Source organism: Lissotriton helveticus, chromosome 1_1 (assembly GCF_964261635.1).
Source record: "Lissotriton helveticus chromosome 1_1, aLisHel1.1, whole genome shotgun sequence".
NCBI lineage: Eukaryota > Metazoa > Chordata > Amphibia > Caudata > Salamandridae > Lissotriton > Lissotriton helveticus.
In genome coordinates this window covers 1,135,094,902-1,135,116,945 of record NC_136057.1, presented here as the reverse complement: position 1 = coordinate 1,135,116,945, position 22,044 = coordinate 1,135,094,902, and positions in this window count along the sequence as shown.

Genomic DNA, 22,044 nt, shown 5'->3' with positions numbered 1-22,044 from the left:
CTCAGCTGAGGTACCTTGTGGGCTAGTTGGCCCCCAGGGACTCTCAAGAATGAAGGGGGCTTAATATCCCAACTTAGAATACAGCAGGAGGCACGTTTGCAGAGAGGTGGAGAAAGGGGGCATAACCTGTGTCCACCTCTTAGCAATCTCACTGTGTGGGGCTTACTGGAGGTAAGAGGTAGGCTAGTTGGCCCCTAAGAACTAGGCCTGGGCGGTATATTTTGCTCTGCTTGCGGAATTTGAGGAATTTTGGCAATTCTGCGATCCACAGAGAATGAGGAATAGCCGAAAATTTCATGATCCGCGGCGTAGCAGAATTCTTTCCTTGTACGCGCTTCCAAAATGTGTGTTCACGCACGCAGGAGCGACTTCCCGGGATCCTTGCATTCAATGACGAGTTTTCCTATCTGTTTGCGTGCGCCATGAGATTTTGGAAGCCGGCAGCACGAACCCACGAGAGTGTGCGATCGCGAACACGTCATTCGGATGCGCCATCGGACATCCGCATTCGCGAACAGGAAACATGCAACACGAGCGGACGAGACAAGTGAAACAAGATGGCCGCGACCACATGGGCAAGTTTGCGAGATAGTTCCCCCCAAGCACTCAAACAGCATCCCTGAACAGGAAAAACACATCGCGAATGGGCGGAAAAAGCAATTTTGCATGCTTGCGGAACTCCGTATCGCTCGCAAGCACTTTTTACTGTTTCGCCAAACTTTGCATAACGCTACTACTCAAATTCCGTCCACCCCTACTAAGGACCCCCAGCAGCGATGGGGACTGCAATCCCCATCCAAGAGCACGCCAGGTAGCACGTTTGCAGAGTGGTGGGCAAAGGGGGCATGGCCTGCTATGAGAAGTTAGCAATCCTGCTGTGTGGGACTTACTGCAGGTAAAACGAAGGGTAGTTGGTCCCAAGGTTGTCCTTGGGGGCCAACTACCCCTCCTGTTACTTCCAGTAAATCCGACACGGTGGGATTGCTAAGCCGTCTTTACAGGCCATGCCTCCCTTTCTCCACCACTCTGCAAATGCGTCTCCTAGCAGACTACGGGATTGGGGATGAAGTCCACTTTACTCCTGAGGGACTTTGGGGGCCACGAAGCACTCCTGGTACCTCCTGTAAGTCCTACACAGCAGAATTCATGAGCGCTGGTTGGAGGCCCAGCACTCTTTCTCCACCACTCCGCAAACGTGTCTACTCGTTACAGAAGTGTTTGCAATGCAATAGGTTTCGCATTTACGAGAGTTAGAGCTATTGGCGTTGCAAATGTGAGAGTTTTTAACTAATGTTTTGGGAGTGGTGTGGATGTACATTGTGTGTGGTTAAATTATGTGGTAAATTGTGCATTGAAATTATGTGGATAGAAAGTATGTAGTAGTTAGTGTGTAGGAATTATGTAGAGTGGGATTATGTGTTATGGAGAGTAATTATGTGGTATGGTAGTCTTTGTTGTGGAGTGGCAACCTCAACTTTAGTCTTCCTCATTTGCATAAAAGCTCAACTATGAACTCAGTGAGACAAAAAAATAAGGAATCACTGAAGAGCACTTGTAGACCTAGTCAGAGGTATGAGCAGGGCCACTGGAATTATGCGACTGTTTGGCTGCACCGACTTTCGCACAATTACACATTTTCCCCATTAGCCACATAGTCCATTTGTTACCTAGTCTGCAGATTTGAGCAAAAAAAGCCTTGTTTCTAGCTCAAACGTTACAAACATGCAGCAGCAAGTGTTACAGTGTGGTGGACGGCCCTTTGCAAACCTAGAACCTATTTCTAAATGTAGGTGTTAAATCGATACTAATGGTGTGTAAGCCACTCTTGCTTCATTCTGCACCTCTCCTGCCTCTTTCTGCATTTATGTTGCTTCTTTCTGCACATTTCTTTCATTTTCTGCACTTGTCTTGCCTCTTTCTGCAAATCTCTTCTATTTGCTGGCCATTTCTGCACCTCTGTTGCCTCTTGCTGCACCTCACTTGCTTCTTTCTGTACCCCTCTTGCTTCTTTCTACACCCTTCTCCCCTCTTTCTGCACCCTTATTGTCTCTTTCAGCACCTCGGTTGCTTCGTTCTGCACTTCTCTTCTTTCTTTCTGGACTTGTCTTGCCTCTTTTTGTACCCCTATTGCTTCTTTGGGCACCTCTCCTACATCTTTATGTACCCCTATTGCCTCTTTCTGCACCTCTGATGGTTCTTTCTGCACTGCTCTTGCTTCTTTTTGCACCTCTTTTGCAAATGTATGTATCCCTCTTACCCTTTTTTGCACCCCTGTTCCTTCTTTCTGCACCTTTCCTGACTGTTTCTGCACCTATCTTGCCTTTTTCCGCATCTCTGTTGCTTCTTTCTGCACTTCTCTTGGCTCTTTCTGCACCCCTCATGCCTCTTTCAGCACCTCTGTTGCTTTTTTCTTCACTTCTCTTGCTCCCTTCTGCACTGCTCTTGCCTCTTTCTGTACCCCTCTTTCCTCTTTCTTTGTGCACCTCTCCTTCATCTTTCTGTGCCTTTCCTGCCTTTTTCTACAGTTCTCTTACCTCTTTCTGCACCTATTTTGCCTATTTATGCACTTCTCTTGCCTCATTCTGTACCCCTCTTGCCTCTTTCTGCACATCTGTTGGTTCTTTCTGCGGTACTCTTGCTTCTTTATGCCCTTTTTTTGCAAATGTCTGTATCCCTCTTTCTGCACCCCTGTTCCCTCTATCTGCACCTTTCCTGTCTGTTTCTGCACTTCCGTTGCCTCTTTCTGCACCTCTGCTGCTTCCTTCTTTTTTTTTTTTACTTTTTTATTATTATAAGAAAAGAAACAGAGAAAAACAGACAAGGCAAAATAACAGAAGTACATCAATCGAATGAGTGCTCAAGGAGGACGGGAGACACACAGTAGTCTGATACAGGAGTTGTTATACACAGATGAGGGGGGTGGAAGCAGGAAACACAAAATCAAGAACAAAATACGCTATACTACATCAGGAATGTCGGGTCAGGGAGACTGGGGGGGACTAAAGATCTCCATGAGAGGGGGCGTACATATATTTCCCCGGTTTTCTGGGTCTGCCTCTCGCCACATATACAGTCTTTTCCCTAATCATGCACCAGTCCATGTTCTCTTTCCAAGCCGCCACTGTGGGGGGGCTTTGGGACCCCCAAAGCTGTGCAACGTCTCTCTTAGCAATCATATTACCAAGGGTCGTCCATCGTAGCTGCGACACCTCATAGTCATTTGGCTCCCATACATTCAGCAAACATCGTCGGGCCTCTGGCAACATCACAACACCTGTTACTTCATGCATCATCTCATGTATACGGTTCCAGAAAAGCACCATCTCAGGACATTCCCAAAGTATGTGGAGAAAGGTACCAAGCAGACCACAACCACGCCTACACAAGCCATCCGTCGAATAGCCCATACGGATCAGGCGAGGGCCGGTAACATAAACCCGATGAAGGATTTCAAGCTGGACCAGGCGGAGACGGGCCGGGATTGCGACCTCCCTGGGAGAGGAGATCGCAGATTGCCAGTCCTCGTCGTCTAATTCAATACCATCCACAATCCAGGTCGCCCTGAGGTGCTCGAGCAAGCTCGAGCGATCATTGATCATCTTTTTGTAGATCAAAGAAATAGTGCTATCCGGCACATGACCGTCTAATATACGATCTTCGGGGGGGGAGGAGTCCGGGATGTCACTACCCATGGGGAAAACCGAATTCAACGCGTGGCAAACTTGAGCATAGCGGAAGAATTCCTTATCACTCAGCTTATATTACGTCTGTAGTTCTGCGAAAGTCGTTATCCTGCCCTTAACCCAGAGATCACGCTCTTTACTGATGCCAATTATATCCCATTTCTCAAATCCTTTCGTTCTCCACAGGCCACCCAGTCTAGCAGACGCATAAAGCAGAGTCGCGCGGGTCAATCGATCCCTCCTGCCCATGGCTGCAGTCGCACTATGCCACACTCGTACGGCTATCCCGGTGGGTCCCGAAAGCTGTGCACGAGGGGACCCAGAATAGAACGCCCTGTAGTAGTCTCCCCCCAGTAACAGCCATCTATCCATTTCAAACGCTGGATTCAACGCCGGACCATACATCCCGTGGTTAATTGCAGCAAGCTGGGAAGCCCAATAATACCCTCTGATATCTGGAAGTGCTATACCGCCGTCATACCAGGGAAGCGTCAACTTCGGAATGGCGATACGCGAATGCCCGCCCCATATCAATTGCCTCTGTAAAGACTCTACCTCTCGGAAGTATCTCGCCGGAATCACATCAAATGTATTCTGGAGTGCGTATAAAAACCGCGGTAAGGACATCATTTTAAAAAGAGCCGCTCGTCCTAGTGGAGACAACGGTAATTTACGCCAACTCACTACGTCCGATCGCAAACGTTGAAGCAAGGGAGTAAATTACGCTCGTAGCGGACCGCAGGGTCCAATGATATAAAAACTCCCAGATATTTAAAACCAGACTGCGACACCTGGATAGGACATCCACGCGGCAGAAGGGGGACGCCACCAGCGAGAACGTATATATGGGACTTGGTCCAGTTAATGACGAGGCCGGAGTTTTTCCAGAACGAGTTAAGCACGTCGAACAATACATTTAACGATTTTTGAGGCGACGTGAGGTACAGCAAAATATCGCCCGCATATAGCGATATGCGGTCCTCAAAGTCCGGAGTCCAACGTATGCCTCTCATCGAGGGCTCCCACCATAGCCAGGCAGCGAGAGGTTCCAAAGCGAGGGCAAAGAGAAGCGGAGACAGAGGGCAGCCCTGCCACGTGCCTCTCCCAAGAACAAAGGGCCCGGAGACCCCGCCATTTACCACAACCTGTGCCAGTGGTGTCTCATACAGTAGTTTTACCCAACTAATAAACCCAGCGCCAAAACCAAATTTTGCAAGTGCAGCCCATAGATACGGCCATTCGATTGTATCAAAGGCCATCGTGGCATCCAGGGACGCCAAGATGGCCGGTTCACGCAGTGACGTCGCCCTCGCAAGAACACCATGCAAGCGCCGCAAATTCAGGGCCGTGTTACGATTTGGGATGAAGCCCGACTGATCCGGATGGATCAGCTCACTGATTACTTTGTCCAGGCGGTTTGCAAGCAGCTTAGCAAGAACCTTAGGCTCAGCATTCAGAAGTGAGATAGGCCTGTAGGACGCACAGCGGTCCCGTGGCTTCCCCTCCTTGTGGATCACCACAATGGTCGCAAGGCGCTGATCACGAGGAAGGGAGCCAGTTTCCCGTGCTGCTAAAAACATATCTCGGAGATATGGCGCTAGTGTATCAGGGCAAAACTTATACAGTTCGATGGGAAGACCATTAGGGCCCAACGCCTTTCCGGAGCGAATAGAGCGCACCGCGAGAGCTACCTCGTCAATTGAGGGTGCAGCATCCAACCAGTCCCTATCGGACTCGGACAAACAAGGCAACGCTATATCCCTTAGCAACAAATGAGAATCCTCCTGAAACCGGAGAATAAACCTTTCGGAAATAATCAGCAAAGCATTCAACAATGTCAGCCGGGTCGGTCACTCGCATACCATCAGATCTCTCAATCACTGGAATCACACGGCTTGCCCTCTCCTTTCTATCCAACCAAGCAATCAGTTTCCCTGCCTTATCGCCCACATCATACAACCGTCCCTGCTGTTCCCTACTCATCATCTTGGCTGCATCGGTAACCAAATTTTTATATTCGAGTTGCTTGAGACCGAGGACGTGGAGCGTGTCTCGGGCGACATTCCGCTCTAAGGCACTCTCCAACTCAGAAATTTCAGTCTCAAGACGGACAACTGCCTCATTTCTACTTTTCTTAGCACACCCAATTAATGACAATGCCTGTCCCCGGATGACTGTCGTAAACACTTCCCACAGCGAGACAGGCGATGACACAGACCCCAAATTTTCTGCGAAGTACAGGTCCAGTGACTTGATCAGCTCAGTACAGGTTTTGGGGTTGTGAAGATACCATGGATTGATCGGGGCCTCCCTCCCTTCAGCACCTATAGTCATATTTATCTGAAACCATAGAGGGGAGTGGTCCGAAATGCCTCAAGCTAGATGTCTAATCTCCCCAATTGACGAAGACTGGGCAGCCGGTATCAGGATATAGTTCAATCTAGAAAGACTACCATGTGCGCCTGAGTGGAAAGTGTACTGCGCCTGTTCTGGATGCATCAACCTTCAACAATTCACAAGCCTCAACGCTTCTAAAAATTCACCGAGCCAAGATTGTTCACTCGTGAGGTCTCTGGGGGGATAGCGATCCTCCCTCCCGGAGACAACTGAATTAAAATCACCACCCATTATCAGGACACCATTTGGGAGAGCCAAAAGAACTCGTCCTAAGTCTGCAAATGTAGTGGTTTGTAAGCCAGGTGGGACGTAGACCGATATCAGTGAGATAGTTTTCCCCTCCCACCTGCCTGTGAGCACAACATATCGCCCCCTAGCGTCCAGAACTATGTCATCGATTTCCAGGGGAAGAGAAGTCCTGACCAAGATACCCACTCCTCTAGAGCTAGAGGTGAACCCAGAATGAGCGGTGAGACGATATCCCCGCCTGTTCAGTGCGTAGCAAGCATTTCCAATCAGATGAGTCTCTTGTAGTAGCACTACATCAGGGGAAAGGCGTTGCAACATCTGCAAGACCACCCCCCTCTTTATCCGGTCTCCCAACCCATTCACATTCCAACACAGTAGTTTCAGTCCCCTACCCCCCATACGAACCCACGATGATCTCCCAGATCATAACGAGCACCACACCAAAGTCCAAGTCGTAACAGTTCATTGCCTTGAAGAAGAAAGAAAATGAAACACTCCCAACATTCCTACCCCCCTCCCCCAACAATACCCCAGCGCAACTCCCCCCACCCTGCACCCCTGCATAGCCTCAAAAGCCACCCCAACTTGCAGTGTGCCTGTCGCCCTAGCAAAAAAGTAATCTACACGAAGAAACCCAGAGGAGGAAAGGGTCCCTCTTTCCCCGCCGCCTCCGGGGATGCACCTAAAGGCAGACGATCACAGAAGTCAGCAAGCCACAGTTGTCCATTGTGTTCATTGTCCGGGACTCGGGCGCCAATGTTCATTCCTGTTCCAATAGTCCCCCTTCAGCACCACCTGTTTGTTCCTTGGGATCGCGACGGGTAGGCAACGTATCCAGCCAGTCACTCACTCCCTCTGGGCGATCAAAAAAGAGTGTCCGGTCCTCATATTCCACACGCAGCCGGGCCGGGAACAGCATTGCATACTTCAAGTCCATATCCCTGAGACGCCGTTTCACCCCCAGAAATCCCATTCTCTGCTTCTGGACGGACTGGGAAAAATCCGGATAAAAGTTCACTGTGGTATTTTCGAACTGCGTAGGACCACCCGCCCGCGCAGCCTGCAAAATGGCGTCCCAGTCTCTGAAGTTAAAAATTCTGGCGATGATCGGCCGCGGGGGAAACATGGCTTCGCTTGTCCTCCCGGCACTCTGTGTGCGCGTTCCACCGCAAAGAATTTACTCAGTCCCTTGGGGGCGAGGTGATTGAGGATGAGGTCTTCGACATAAAGATCAGTAGACAGTGATCCAGAGTTCTCCGGGACCCCAATAATACGCACGTTATTTCGCCTAGCACGGCCCTCAAAATCTTCCAAACGACGAGCAAAGAAGTCGTTGGCGGATCTCAAGTTGCGTACTTCCGTTTGCAAGTCAGACATGTCCGTCATGAGGCTGGAGGTCTTCAAATCAAGAGATTTGACCTTCTCATTTGTCTTCGCCAAATCCGTTCTGATAAGATTAACGTCGATGGCCACTGTGTCTAGCTTCAGGGCCAGGGCCTCGTATTGCTGGCCGATAGATGTCTTGATGCCAGCAATGGCGCCCATGACGTCCTGTAACGTTAGATCCGCCGACACAGTAAGGTCATCAGACGTCTCTTCCCGGACCTTCGGTGTGCCACCGGGGGATCCTTTAGGATGAGTGTAACGGTCGATAACATTCGTTTGGGTCGCGCCTCCTCTGAAGGTGGTTTTCACTTTCGGTTTGTCACCCTCAGGTTTGCCTGTCATGGCGGGCTGGGTGCCCCGGAGGGGTGCCTGGGATCTGGTCCAAATGGCTCCTCAGAGTTCGCCCACGGGATCACCAAAGGCAGATAAAGGCCAATATAATTCCACAGCCAAGTACTCGCCGGCCCCAGGTCCAAGTAATGAGCACGGGAGCCAGCTGCGCCCAGTGACTGTCTCAGTAAGCAGGAACGCCAGGCAGCAAAAACGAAACCGAAAGTTAATTCGGGCCGAGATCTGGACCCCTTCAGCCGGTGTTGTTGAATTACTGCCTGGGTTCAGTCGCGACTCAAGGCCCAGGTAGCTCCACGGGGTAGGCCACAAAAGTGCAGGATGGCGTAGCTCAGGAACCCAAAGTCCAAATCAATTCCTGAAAGCAGCTAGGGCATCAGCTGGGCTGCGCCTTCAATAACCCATCTTCGGAATCAGGATAATATTCAGGATAGATGCGGGAGGCGGCGAGGGTCTCGGGAGCCCTGTGCTCACGCGGCCATCTCAGATGCACGCGAAGCTCCTCCTCTGTTGCTTCCTTCTTTCTGCAACCCTCCTGACTCTTTCTGTAATGTTCTTGCCTCTTTGTAAACCTCTTCTACCTCTTTATGTACCCCTCTTGCCTCTTTTTGCTTGCTTCTTTCTGCACATCAAGTGCCTCTTTCTGCACTTCTCTTGCCTTTTTCTACACGTATCTTGACACTTTCAATACCTCTCTTGCCTCTTTCTGCATCCCACATGCCACTTTCTGCTCTTCTCTTGTCTCTTTCTGAACCTCACTCTCTTCTTTCTGTACCTCTCTTGCCTCTCTCTGTACCTCTCTTGCCTCTTTATGTACCTCACTTGCTTCTTACTGCAACTCTTTTGCAAATTTCTGCATCCCTGCTGCCTCTTTCTGCACCTATTTCTCCACCTGTCTTGCTTCTTTCTGCACTTCTGTTGCTTCTTTCTGCACTGCAACTCTTGTGTAAATTTCTGTATCCCTCTTAACTCTTTCTGCACCCCTGTTCCCTCTTTCTGTACCTTTCTTGCCTTTTTGTGCACCATTCTTGCCTCTTTCTGCACCTCTGTTGCTTCATTCAGCACTTCTCTTGCCTCTTTCTGTACCCCTCTTGCCTCTTTAAGCACCTCTGTTGCTTCTTTCTACACTTATCTTGCTTCTTTCTACATCCCTTTTAACTCTTTCTGTACCCCTTTTGCCTCTTTGAGCACATCTCCTGACTCTTTCTGTACCTCTCTTGCCTTTTTATGCAGTTCTCTTGCCTCTTTTTGTACCTCTTTTGCTTCTTTCTGTACTTTTCCTGCCTGTTTCTGTACCCCTCTTGCCTCTTTCTGCACCACTGTTGGTTCTTTACGCACTGCTCTTGCTTCTTTTTGCACCTCTGTTGCAAATTTCTGTATTCTTCTTGCCTCTTTCTATACCCCTCTTCTCTCTTTCTGTACCTCTCTTGCCTCTCTCTGCATACCGTTTCCTTCTTTCTGTACCCCCTGTGCCTGTTTCTGCAACTCTCTTGCCTGTTTCTGCAGTTCTCTTGCCTCCTTCTGCATGTCACTTGTCTCTTTCTGCACTTCTCTTGCTTCTTTCTGCACCCTTTTTTCCTTTTTATGCATATATTTCTGCTCTTTCTGCTCATCTCTTGTCTCATTCTGCACATCTCTTGGTTCTTTTTGCACTGCTCTTGCCTCTTTCTGCACCCCTCTTGCCTCTTGCTGCACCTCTTTTGCTTCTTTCTGTACCCCTGTTGTCTATTTCTGCACCCCTGTTGTCTCTTTCTGCACTTGTCTTCCCTCTTTCTGCACTTCTATTGCCTCTTTCTGCACCTCTCTTGCTTCTTTCTGCACCACTGTTGTCTCTTTCTGCACCCCTGTTGTCTCTTTCTGCACTTGTCGTCCGTCTTTCTGCACTTCTCTTGCTTCGTTCTGTACTTCTCTTGCCTCTTTCTGTACCTCTCTTGCTTCTTTCTGCAACCTTCTTCCCTTTTTTGCATCCCTCTTGCCTCTTTCTGCTGTTCTCTTGCCATTTTCTACACGTCTCTTGCCCCTTTCTGCATTTCTCTTGCTTCTTTTCACACCTTTTCTTGCACTTTGCTTCTTTCTTTTTGCTCCCCTCCTGCTTCTTTATGTACCTCTCTTGCCTCTTTGTGCACCTCACCTACCTTTTTTCTGCACCCCTCTTGCCTCTTTTTCTACCTCTGTTGGTTGTTTCTGTACTGCTCTTGCTTCTTTCTGCACCTCACTTGCCTCTTTCAGCACCTCTCTTCCTACTTTCTATAGCTCTGTTGCTTCTTTCAGCAGTTCTCTTGCCTCTTTCAGCACTTCCTTTCCTTCTTTCTGCACCCTCCTTCCTCTTCTGTACCTCTCTTGCCTCTTTGTGCTCCTCTCCTAGCTCTTTCTGTACCCCTTTTTGTACCTCTATTGATTCTTTCTGCACTGCTCTAGCTTCTTTCTGCACCTCATTCGCTTCTTTCAGTAATTCTCTCGCTCTTTCTACACTTCTCTTCCTTATTTCTGCACACCTCCTGGCTCTTTTTGTAATGCGTTTGCCTCTTTGTGCACCTCTCCTACCTTTATATGTATCCATTTTGCCTCTTTTTGTGCCTCTGTTGGCTCTTTCTGTATTTCTCTTGCTTCTTTCTACTCCTCTGTTGCTTCTTTCATCAATTCCTTTGCTTCTTTCTACACTTCTCTTCCTTCTTTCTGCACCCCTCCTTACTCTTTCTGTAATGTTCTTGCCTGTTTGTACACCTCTTTTAACTCTTTATGTACCCCTCTTGCCTCTTTTTGCACCTCTGTTAGTTCTTTCTGCACTCTTCTTGCTTGTTTCTGCACGTCTCTTGCATCTTTCTGCCTCTCTGCTGCCTCTTTCTGCACTTCACTTGCTTCTTTCTGCACCTATCTTGTCTCTTTCTGTACCTCTGTTGCTTTTTTTGAACGTCTGTTGCCTCTTTCTTCACCTCTGACTTAGGGATAGTTTTAATCCCCCTGCCCTATTATGTACTAGGGCCTTACAGTGGAGGTCATGGCAATCACAGGTGTACCCAACCCATAGTGTACCCTATTATATGTAGGTGTTTTCACTGCATTCTAAGTGTCTTTCAGCATAGCACTGGCTCCAAGCCTGGTTAGTCAGCTACCACCAGTACCAGTCAGCAAAAAGTTGGGTGCACATGGTGACATTACAACAAGGCCTCTTTCTGCACCTCTGTTGGTGCTTTCTGTATATCTCTTGCTTCTTTCTGCACCTTTTTTCTTCGTTCTGCACATGTCTTACATATGTAGGCATAGTTAGAAATTAGCATTTAAAAAACCTTAGAAATTCACTGAAAAAACACAGGTTTCAGGGACATGATAGTTAGTTGGAAATTTCATGCATACAAAACTGGAGAAATGAGGCAGTTATATTTAGTTGAGCTAATTATAAATCGCACCCCCGCAATGCACTGCTGATGACATCACATATTAAATCATTCATGACATGGTCAGTGACATCACTGGTGACATCACTGATGACATTTTTAAATTACATCACTGATGTTATCATCCATGTAAAATCTGATGCATCCCCTCACACCCTAATATAACCTTTGATACACCCACTCTAAATTCAGACTATCATTTTCTAAACCATAGACACACCTATACCAGTTACTATATACCCGTTCACTGATTCCGAGGTCTACACACACTTCCACTCGTTTACCCATACAGTCACTCATACATGGAGTCCTATCATATGCACTCATACACCTATACAGACACTCACAAACTGCCACTCATATGTGGAGTTACTCACACTCCTAGTCAATCATGCAAAGAATCAATCAAACTCCCATTTACTCACCTATACAGTTATACACACACCACCTCACTTATTCATACAGATACTAACACATCCTTACTCTCTTATACAATCACTCATACAAGTATACATTCATCCAAACAGCCACTCTCACAATCACTCACTCTCAAATATAGTGATTTGCATACGCCAACACTCACATATACTGCCTTGCAAATATGTAGTTACTCACATATGTACCACTGAGATATCTAAACACTCACCAACACACCCATACATACACTCATACAGCCCTTCACAGATGTACTCTTGAACCCATACACCCAGAGAATCACCCACTCACACATCTATGCACTAAGTCACACACACCCCCACCCACCCACACAGACACTCAAGCACCCATACAGATACTCAAACAACCAATCAATAACCCATAGAGATACTCATTTAGCTACTCACCAACCCATGCCTACAGAGGTAGGACATGTGCAGAAAGCAGAAGAAAGGCGCAGAAAGAAGCAAGAGAAATGCACAAAGGGGCAATCGAGTGCCCAGAAAGATGAAGAAAGGTGCAGAAAGAAGCAAAGCAAAGAAGTAAGAGTTGTGCACAAAGAACCAACAGTGGAGCAGCAAGAGGCTGTATAGCAAAGTCATCCTATGCACCCAAATGTTTGCTGACGGCTACTGGTTATAACTTACTCTGAGTAACCAGGCTTAGAGCCATTTATATGCTTAACGAATACAGTAAAACAACTACATACACTAGGGAACGCTATGCGTTGGGGTACCCCTCTGATTGGCATGACGTCCTCTGTAAGGCCATAGTACGTAATAGGGCAGGGGGATTAAAACTCCCTCTAAGTCAGAGGCACAGGAATTCCGCTGCATAGGACTTATAGGAGGTACCAAGAGGGCTTTATGGTCCCCAAAGTCCCCAGGAGTAAATTTGACTTTTTCCCCATCCTGTAGTCTGCCAGTAGACGCATTTGCAGAGTGGTGGAGAAAGGGGGGCATGTCCTCCTTAGACGTCTTAGCAATCCTATTGTGTGGGACTTACTACAGGTAACAAGAGGGGTAGTAGGCCCCCAATGACAACCTTGGGGGCCAACTACCCCTCCTATTACCTCCAGTAAGTTTTACACAGCAGGATTGCTAAGTTCTCATAACAGGCCACGACCCTTTTGCCCACCACTCTGCAAATGCGCTCTCTGGCACACTCTTGGATGGTAATTGAAGTCCCCTTCACTGCTGGGGTCCTTTATGGACCAACTAGCCTACTTCTTACTTCCAGTAAGCCCCACACACTGGGATTGCTGAGAGGTGGACACAGGCCATGCCCCCTTTCTCCACTCCTTGAATACTGAATGTCCCTGGGGGACAACTAGCCCACTAGGTACCTCCAGTAAGAGCCACACAGCTGGATTGCAGAGAGGTGGTCCAAGGCCACGTCCTCAGGACACAAGAGGACCTCATCGCCCCATCAGCAGTGCACCAAGAGGCTTGTTTGCAGAGTGGTGTAAAAAGGGGCGTGGCCCAGGACCACCTCTCTGCGTCGATAGCTTCAGAAGGGAAACTGCTGCATTCCTGCAGCCGTCTCCTCCTTCACCGTCAACGATCAGAAGAAAAAGGCTCACCGTGAGAGTCGGGACGGCCGCACTCCAACCGGGATAGATTTTTCCGTTCCTGCCGATGTGCAGTATGTTCTCAGGTGGGTGGCACTGGATCCCTCAATTTTTATTCCAAAGAAGCAAAGTAGGGTCCTTCCGGAATCCTTTCTCCCTAGTCAGGTGGCGCATAAAGTTCGGCGGACCTCTTACAACCGAAAATTAGGCTCACTCCATAGTTCGCTTTAAAGCAAAAGAATGCGCACTCGGGAAATTTTGCAGCAAAGATGGTTTATTTTCAGTTACACGCTACGCGTTTCGACACACCTTGTGTCTTGATCACACTTGAACCACACTGGTAAGTCGGGCATGTTATACAAAAAGAGTAAACACAGAGGAGGTAACTCAGGAAAAGGACAACATTCAAATCCTGTTGCACATCGTCTTCAATATTCCGCCATCTTGGAGTGGAGTGGCTATGTGGTGAGGCATATACTGCATGAATGTAATAACAGATTAATACATCACCGGCGGCAGGACAGTAATTGCCATATGAATGAAAGTTCATACCCCAATAAATATCTAAAGAATTCTAAGTCCCAAATTCACGGACAAGTACCCGTTAACCAAAAAAGGAACAAAAGGTAACAAGTCTGGCGATTGCACAGAAAGAATTATCTTGCTACAGTATGCTGTCGCCATACGAATCATAGTGATTAGGCTTCAGCCCTGTGGTCTGAGTTGCTTATATATATTCCAACATAAGAGTTGCCCCAAATGAAGACGCCAACTCACGGAGAAGTTTGCACCCTTTAATGGAGGACTTTCAGCAAGGCATCATACAGTACCCCTCCAAACTGATTAGGCCGCCCTACGCGTTTCAGACACCGATGTGTCCTTGTTCACGAGCATGGAGAAATGCAATTGTGAAAATATAATTCCTTATTTCACACAGGCTCTCAGTGTGATCCTTGTCAAAAATGAGTGAGATGAGACACAGGCACAGAGTGAGATGAGACACAGGCACAGAGTGAGATGAGACACAGGCACAGAGTACCCTTTAAGCTAAGAGATGCAAACTGTGAGCAGACACAGGTGACATTTTTGAAAAATGTGAAAATATAATTCCTTATTTCACACAGACACTCAGTGTGATCCTTGTAAAAAATGAGTGAGATGAGACACAGGCACAGAGTGAGATGAGACACAGGCACAGAGTGAGATGAGACACAGGCACAGAGTACCCTTTACGCTAAGAGATGCAAACTGTGAGCAGACACAGGTGACATTATTGAAGAATGTGAAAATATAATTCCTTATTTCACACTCAGTGTGATCCTTATAAAAAATGAGTGAGATGAGACCCAGGCACAGAGTGAGATGAGACACAGGCACAGAGTGAGATGAGACACAGGCACAGAGTACCCTTTAAGCTAAGAGATGCAAACTGTGAGCAGACACAGGTGACATTATTGAAAAATGTGAAAATATAATTCCTTATTTCACACAGACACTCAGTGTGATCCTTGTCAAAAATGAGTGAGATGAGACACAGGCACAGAGTGAGATGAGACACAGGCACAGAGTGAAATGAGACACAGGCACAGAGTGAGATGAGACACACAAAGAGAGAAATGACACACACAAAGAGAGAGATGGGGCAGGCACAGGGTGAGATGAGACACAGGGATAGAGTACTCTTTAAGCTAAGAGATGCAAACTGTGAGCAGACACAGGTGACATTATTGAAAAATGTGAAAATATAATTCCTTATTTCATACAGACACTCAGTGTGATCCTTGTCAAAAATTAGTGAGATGAGACACAGACACAGAGTGAGATGAGACACATGCACAGAGTGAGATGAGACACAGGCACAGAGTACCCTTTAAGCTAAGAGATGCAAACTGTGAGCAGACACAGGTGACATTATTGAAAACTGTGAAAATATAATTCCTTATTTCACACAGACACTTAGTGTGATCCTTGTCAAAAAGGAGTGAGATGAGACACAGGCACAGAGTGAGATGAGACACAGGCACAGAGTGAGATGAGACACAGGCACAGAGTGAGATGAGACACAGGCACAGAGTGAGATAAGACACAGGTACTGAGTGAGAAGAGACACAGGCACAGAGTGAGATGAGGCATGCAAAGAGAGAAATGACATACACAAAGAGAGAGATGGGGCAGGCACAGAGTGAGATGGGACAGAGACACAGAGTGTGATGAGACACAGGCACAGAGTCAGATGAGACACAGGCACAGAGTGAGATGAGACACGCAAAAAGTGAGATGGTGCAGGCAGAGCGTGAGATTAATAATGAAACTGTACTGCACTGTTGCTGTGACACAGTTGCTGTGCTATAAACTTACATATGTTGTAAACTAGTGTTTATATGGTTCACTTATTGTAATTGCTATGTAGTATGTTAGTAGTGGTCTATAATATGTTATTTATTCTTTACCACAGATTGTAATCATCTATAGAAAGATAAAACAATATGCAGACAAAGGAAAGAAGAATTACAAGTTACAAACATGCTTTATTGGCCAAGAAAACACAATTAGAAGATTCATCCAAAACATAATCTTCAGTGAAAAAAAATGAATGCTCCTGGTAAGCAAACAAAGGAGTTTTTTAGGAAATTAAGACAATGCAAAAAACATATAGATGTTGTTTCAAAGAAAAAAAATCATCTGTAAATACAAAGAAAAAGAAGAGCTCTCCAAAAAATGTTAGACCTGTAAAAGGAGATGATAGTCTCTATAGTAATAGACGGAGAAATCAATTTATTGACATTCGTAGATGAATGTTTTCTAACAGAATTGTTTTAAATTTATTAAAAAATGTGAAGATTTTCAAAAAGAAGACTGCTTTTTACAAGAAAAAAAAAGTATAGTGAAAATTGTGGATCAGGCATTTAAAGTGAAAAATAAATATGGTTTAGTAATCAATAGCATTTGTACACTAGATAAGGTAATCAATGTTTTAAAATCAAGATGTAAGTGGAAAAGAGTAATTAATCGAACTAATTTTTGTGATGTTTTTTCTGGAGAATGGAAGCATAGTTCAAGTTGTGAGCCATTTTTTAATGAAGAGAGTTACTTTCAGGATAATGATCTGGTGCATGCAGTTGTCACCAATGGCCGAGCATATGAGGTGAAGGACGGTTGTCCGGTTGAAAAAGAAAAAATTAAGCCTAGAAATGCAGAAGAGGTGTTAGCTGATGAGGTTTTAGGGAGATGTTCTAAGGCTCCAGTGTACACTTGGAATTGTAGTAGTATTTGTAGTGTGGGACAGGATTCAATTGATTTGTTTCTCAATTTCTTACAGACATATAGTAAGAAAAGTCTAAAACAAAAGATGAAGATGTTGCAAGAGTTAGATCCATGCAGAGTGAGAGAAAAAACAGGTTTGCTTGGGCATTCACTGGCTTGTCTTTCAAGAAAAGTATGTCAGAGTGTTTTTCACCATTTTAGGATGTTAGCAGTGCATCATAATAAAGTGAGGAAATTAGTGAGAAGGTTGTATTATGCAAAAAGTCCAGCACTTAAGCTAAAACAGTTAAACAGTGCTCTTTTGCATGGATCTGACTTAGATGTGAAGAACATTTGTGAAGAAATTGAGTTTTGTTAGTTTGGTGAAAAATAGGGCAGTGCAGAAACTGATACAGTAATAGAAGGTAATGTGGAAGAGAATGTATGGATTTCAAGTACAGAAAAATTTGACAATGAAATTACAAAGTTTAAGGTCAATTCAAGTGAAAGGCCTAATTTTTCTTGTGTGTGTTGTCGACGAATTCATTATAAGAATCAGACTAGGTTAGTTGATTCATATGTAAAAAATGAAATGGAAAATATTAATGAGTGGAAGGATTTTGCAACTTATTTGTTGGTAGAAAATTGTTTTGATTTGGGGTCTGATCAACGTATTTGTAAATATTGTTATAATAAATTAAATGAAAACAGAATGCCTGCTAGAGCTGTTCATAATAATCTGGAGTTGGTAGACATTCCTTCTGAATTGATGGATTTAAATACCTATGAGTCTATTCTGATTCAATGTGTGCATCCTTTTCAGGCTATTGTTCGCATGGAGCCTAAGACAGGAACATTGCCTCCTTCAGATTTACAGAGAGGATTAAAGGGAAGAGCTGTTTATTTGCCTCTAGATTTTAAGAAAAATATTGATACAATTGGTGTAGAAAAAGTAGAAGACGAACCTATGGTTATTCTAGTTAATGGTGTTCCGACAAAGAGTAAGAAAATCTGGCAACAATTAGTGGATGTTAGGAAAATCAAAAAGGCAATGTTGTATTTGTTAAAAAACAATCACTACTACAAAAATGTATATGTTGGAGAAGAGGAAACAACTGTAGAAGAGGACAGTCATTTCTCAGCTGGGCAAATTGAAAAAGTTGATGTCTCTAGAAGTGAAGAAATGTATGAACATTATAGTGATCATCCTTTGCATTCCAAAGAAGTAATGGGGAATGCTATTGACTTGTTTCAAATGAAAGAAGCAAAAGGAAGTCCCATTAGTGTATGGGAAGAAAGTTTGGAAGCTCGTTGTTTTCCTCAGTTATTTCCAACAGGTCAAGGTGGACGATATGACGGCCGACCTGCTCAAATTCCTGCATCTGAATACCGGACTTTAAGATTATATGCAGAAGATCCAAGGTTTCGTCAATGCATTCCATACTTGTTTCATCTACTGTTTGAGAGTGACTTGTCTGGACTTTCTTATGCAGTGAACCATATACTGAAAAGTGGAGTACATCTGCAAAATGTTTCGGCAGGGGACTTTATGGATCAAGTCAAACTGCAAGACAGTATTTTGGAATCTCACCTAATTAATCTCATGGCATGTCAGCGTGGTACTAACGAGTATTGGTACCGTCGTCATGGGGAATTGAAATGTATGCTAAGAAACTTAGGAACTCCTACATGGTTCCTCACTATTAGCTGTGCTGAGTATGCTTGGGAAGACTTACTTCAATTTCTAAGAGAGGCAAATGCAAACATTGAAAATATTGAATACAAGACACCTGGAGAACTGTGCTCTTTGGATCCAGTTAATGTATGCAGGTATTTCAATCAGAGGTTTGAAGCTGAGATGTCTTTTATCACAAACAAAAAAAATCCTCCCCTTGGAGAGGTTTTGGATTTCTTTTGGAGAAAGGAGTATCAAGCAAGAGGTGCTCCTCACATACATATGCTGCTATGGATCAAAGATGCACCCAAATTCGGAACAGATTCAGATGAGACAGTGATGAGCTTTATTGAACAGTATTCTACATGTGCTGTTCTGAAAAGTACAGAAGAAAACAATTTAAGACATCAAGTTTTACGCTTTCAAACCCATCGTTGTGGAAAATACTGTCGTCGAAAATACAAATCCAAGGACAAGTTCTACACAAAATGTCGTTTTGCTTTTCCATGTCCAGTAACATCGAAAGGAAGAGTGAACAATTTTATGTCTTCTCTACGACATACTGTGACAAGAAAATCACCGAAAAATACATACAACTAAAGAAGAAATGAAGAGTCCAAATATATAAATGACTACAACCCAGTCATTTTGTCCATGTGGAATGCTAACATGGATATTCAATATGTTGCTGACAACTCAATTGCTGTGGCTCGATATGTGACATCTTAAATCACAAAATCAGAAAAGACGGAACTGAAGGAAATGTGGGAGGACATTTCACATGAAAAGAGTCTAAGTAACAAGTTGTACAGTTACAGTCTGAAGATGTTGTCGCATCGAGAAATTGGAGCATATGAATATTCTGATCGGTTATCATCAGCAAGTCTATATGCCAAATCTAGAACAATCATTTGGGTGAGTCTAGGTCTTGCTGCAACACGAAACCGAGTTTTGAAATCTGTACAAGAAATGGAGTATTTGGCGGAGAAAGAGCCAAACAGTACAGATATTTTGAAGACAAACATGTTGGATACATACTATCCAAATAGAAGTAGTCATCTTGAGAACGTTTGTCTCTATGAAGTTCTGCAAAGCTATACTTTTAAGAGGAATATCACAGAAGATATCAATAAAGGAGTATATGCTGTAATTGGATGTGAAGGATGTCTGGTGAAACAAAGAAAAGGCCATTTGATTAATCCTCGAAAATTGAGTTGCAAATCTCCTGACAAAAGGGAATTTTACTATTTAACTCTTTTGCAACTCTTTAAGCCTTGGAGTACAGAAGAGGAACTACTTGGAGATTTTCTCAGTTATGAAGATTCCTTCAATGGAACCAAGGATACCATAGAATGTCCTGTTTTTTCTAATTATCTGCAAATGTTTAACGAGGAAATACAGCAAGAAGCTACAATTGCAGCAGAGATTGCTAGAGACAGTTCTCAAGACAGTCAGAGTTCTGCTTCATTGAGTCAGGATCCACTAGGAGGACCAATTATCCAAAATGAACCTGCCACTGCCATGGATGAAGTGGAAAGAGCCATTGAACAAGCTCAGGAGGATGTAGTTAACTTAGAAGATTTGGAAAAAGAACTAAACGTTGAGTAGAAACAAATATATGACGAAGTCACAGAACAGATTGAGCATGGTTTATATCATGAGAAAAAAGAGTGCTCATGTACGTCATTTATGCCTGTCCGACTGTACGTGACTGGAGAAGAAGGAACTGGAAAAAGTTTTCTGATTAAAGCAATTGCAACTTATCTGCAGAAAAGAACGGAGTCATCGCTGTCTTGTGTTGTTACTGCTCCAACTGGGTTGGCAGTACATAACATCAAAGGGATTACTTTACATCGTTTATTGATGCGGCCAGTAGAGCATGATAATAAATTACAATACCACAACCTATCTGGAGAAGCTTGTTCTGAAGTTTCCCAAGTCCTGAAGAAAATGAAACTTCTTATCATTGATGAGGTAAGCATGGTATCAAATGTAATGCTTGCTTTTGTGCATTTAAGAATGCAAGAAATTCTTAAAACAGAGTATGATGTGTTATTTGGAGGCAAACACATCATATTTTTTGGAGATCTACTGCAGCTAACTCCAGTGAAAGGACAACCAGTGTTTAAAATGCTTACGCATGAAGGTACCAGGAAGTGCCTAGGAAGCATTGGAAATGTTAATATATGGTTACATTTCAAATATGCAGAACTGCTTCAAAATATGCGACAGTCAAAGGATGAAGATTATAAAAATATTCTACAAGATGTAAGAATTGGAAAAGTAAGTGAGCATGGCAAAGAAGCTTTACATGCACGATTAATTTCAAATTTGTTTCCAAACGAAAATATTCTCCCAGAGAATATTTTTAAGAAAGTTGCTGAAAACAAATCTGTGATATGCTTGATGCCAACTCTGCAAGAATGTTCAAACTTCAACAACAAAATGTTAGAAAATCAAGAGATTGTGAAACTGGAAGCTATTGATAAAATAGAGCATGAAGGAGCAACTATTATTTTGTCAGAGAAGTTGAAATCTAAATTGGATTCTTTAGAGAAGACAATATCTAAAACTGCTGGTTTGGAAAATACTCTGTATGCAAGTTTAAATTGTCGTATAATTTTACGACGGAATTTACATGTGGAAAGAGGTTTAGTAAATGGAGCAATGGGTCATGTTGTTGATTTTGTGAATTACCGAAATAGACATGGAATTACATTTTTAAAAATGAAATTTAATGGAATTGAAGAAGTACAACAAATCAGTTGTTGTTCTGCTCGATTTTTGCTTGTGAAAGATTTATATGTCCACCGAAACAGTTTGCTGTTTCTTTGGCATATGCGGTGACTATTCATAACTCTCAAGGTTTAAGTGTAGATAGTGCTTTGGTGAATATTGGAAGTTCTGTGTTCAAGGAGGGAATGGCATATGTTGCTTTATCTCGAGTCAGAACTTTATCTGGATTGTACTTGATTGATTTTGATGAGACAAAGATTAGTGCAGATCTAAATTGTGTAAAAGAATATAATAGGTTAAGAAGAGAGTATGCTCCAAATTTACCTCAATATCCTCTATTTGAAAAGCATGTGGTAGGCCGAAAAAGAAGAAATGAGAAAAATTGTAGTGAAGTTGTAGCAAAAAGAAAATAAGTAGATGAATCAGTAATTGTAAGCAGAAAGGAAAAGGATTCAGTTAGAGATGTTGTTGGATTTCAGTTTGAAAACTGTTCTGGTGTCAACTGCTATGCTAATGTAGTGTTAATGTTTTTTTTTTCTCCAAACTGTACAAGAACAGATTGTTGAAAATCGTGATCAAAGATTTTGTTGTTTGTTGAATTCTGTGTTTGAGAAATGTAGCAGTGATAGAACAAAAATACAAAGTGTTTCTGAAATTCGAAATGTTTTAGACATTTGTTCTGGTCTAAATCAATTTTCACAGAATATTCAACACGATTGTCAGAAATTTCTAATGTATATGCTTGTTGTATTGCAAGATGAAGGTATAGATGTAGAAAATCTTTTTGGCCTTTCTTATAAATGCCAGCATAACTGCGACAATTGTTCCTTTTCAAGTACTACTACAATAGACACTGAAAGATTTATATATTTGACTTTACCAGACTGCAAATCAGTGTCTTTTAATAATCTAGGTAAAGAAGCAAAT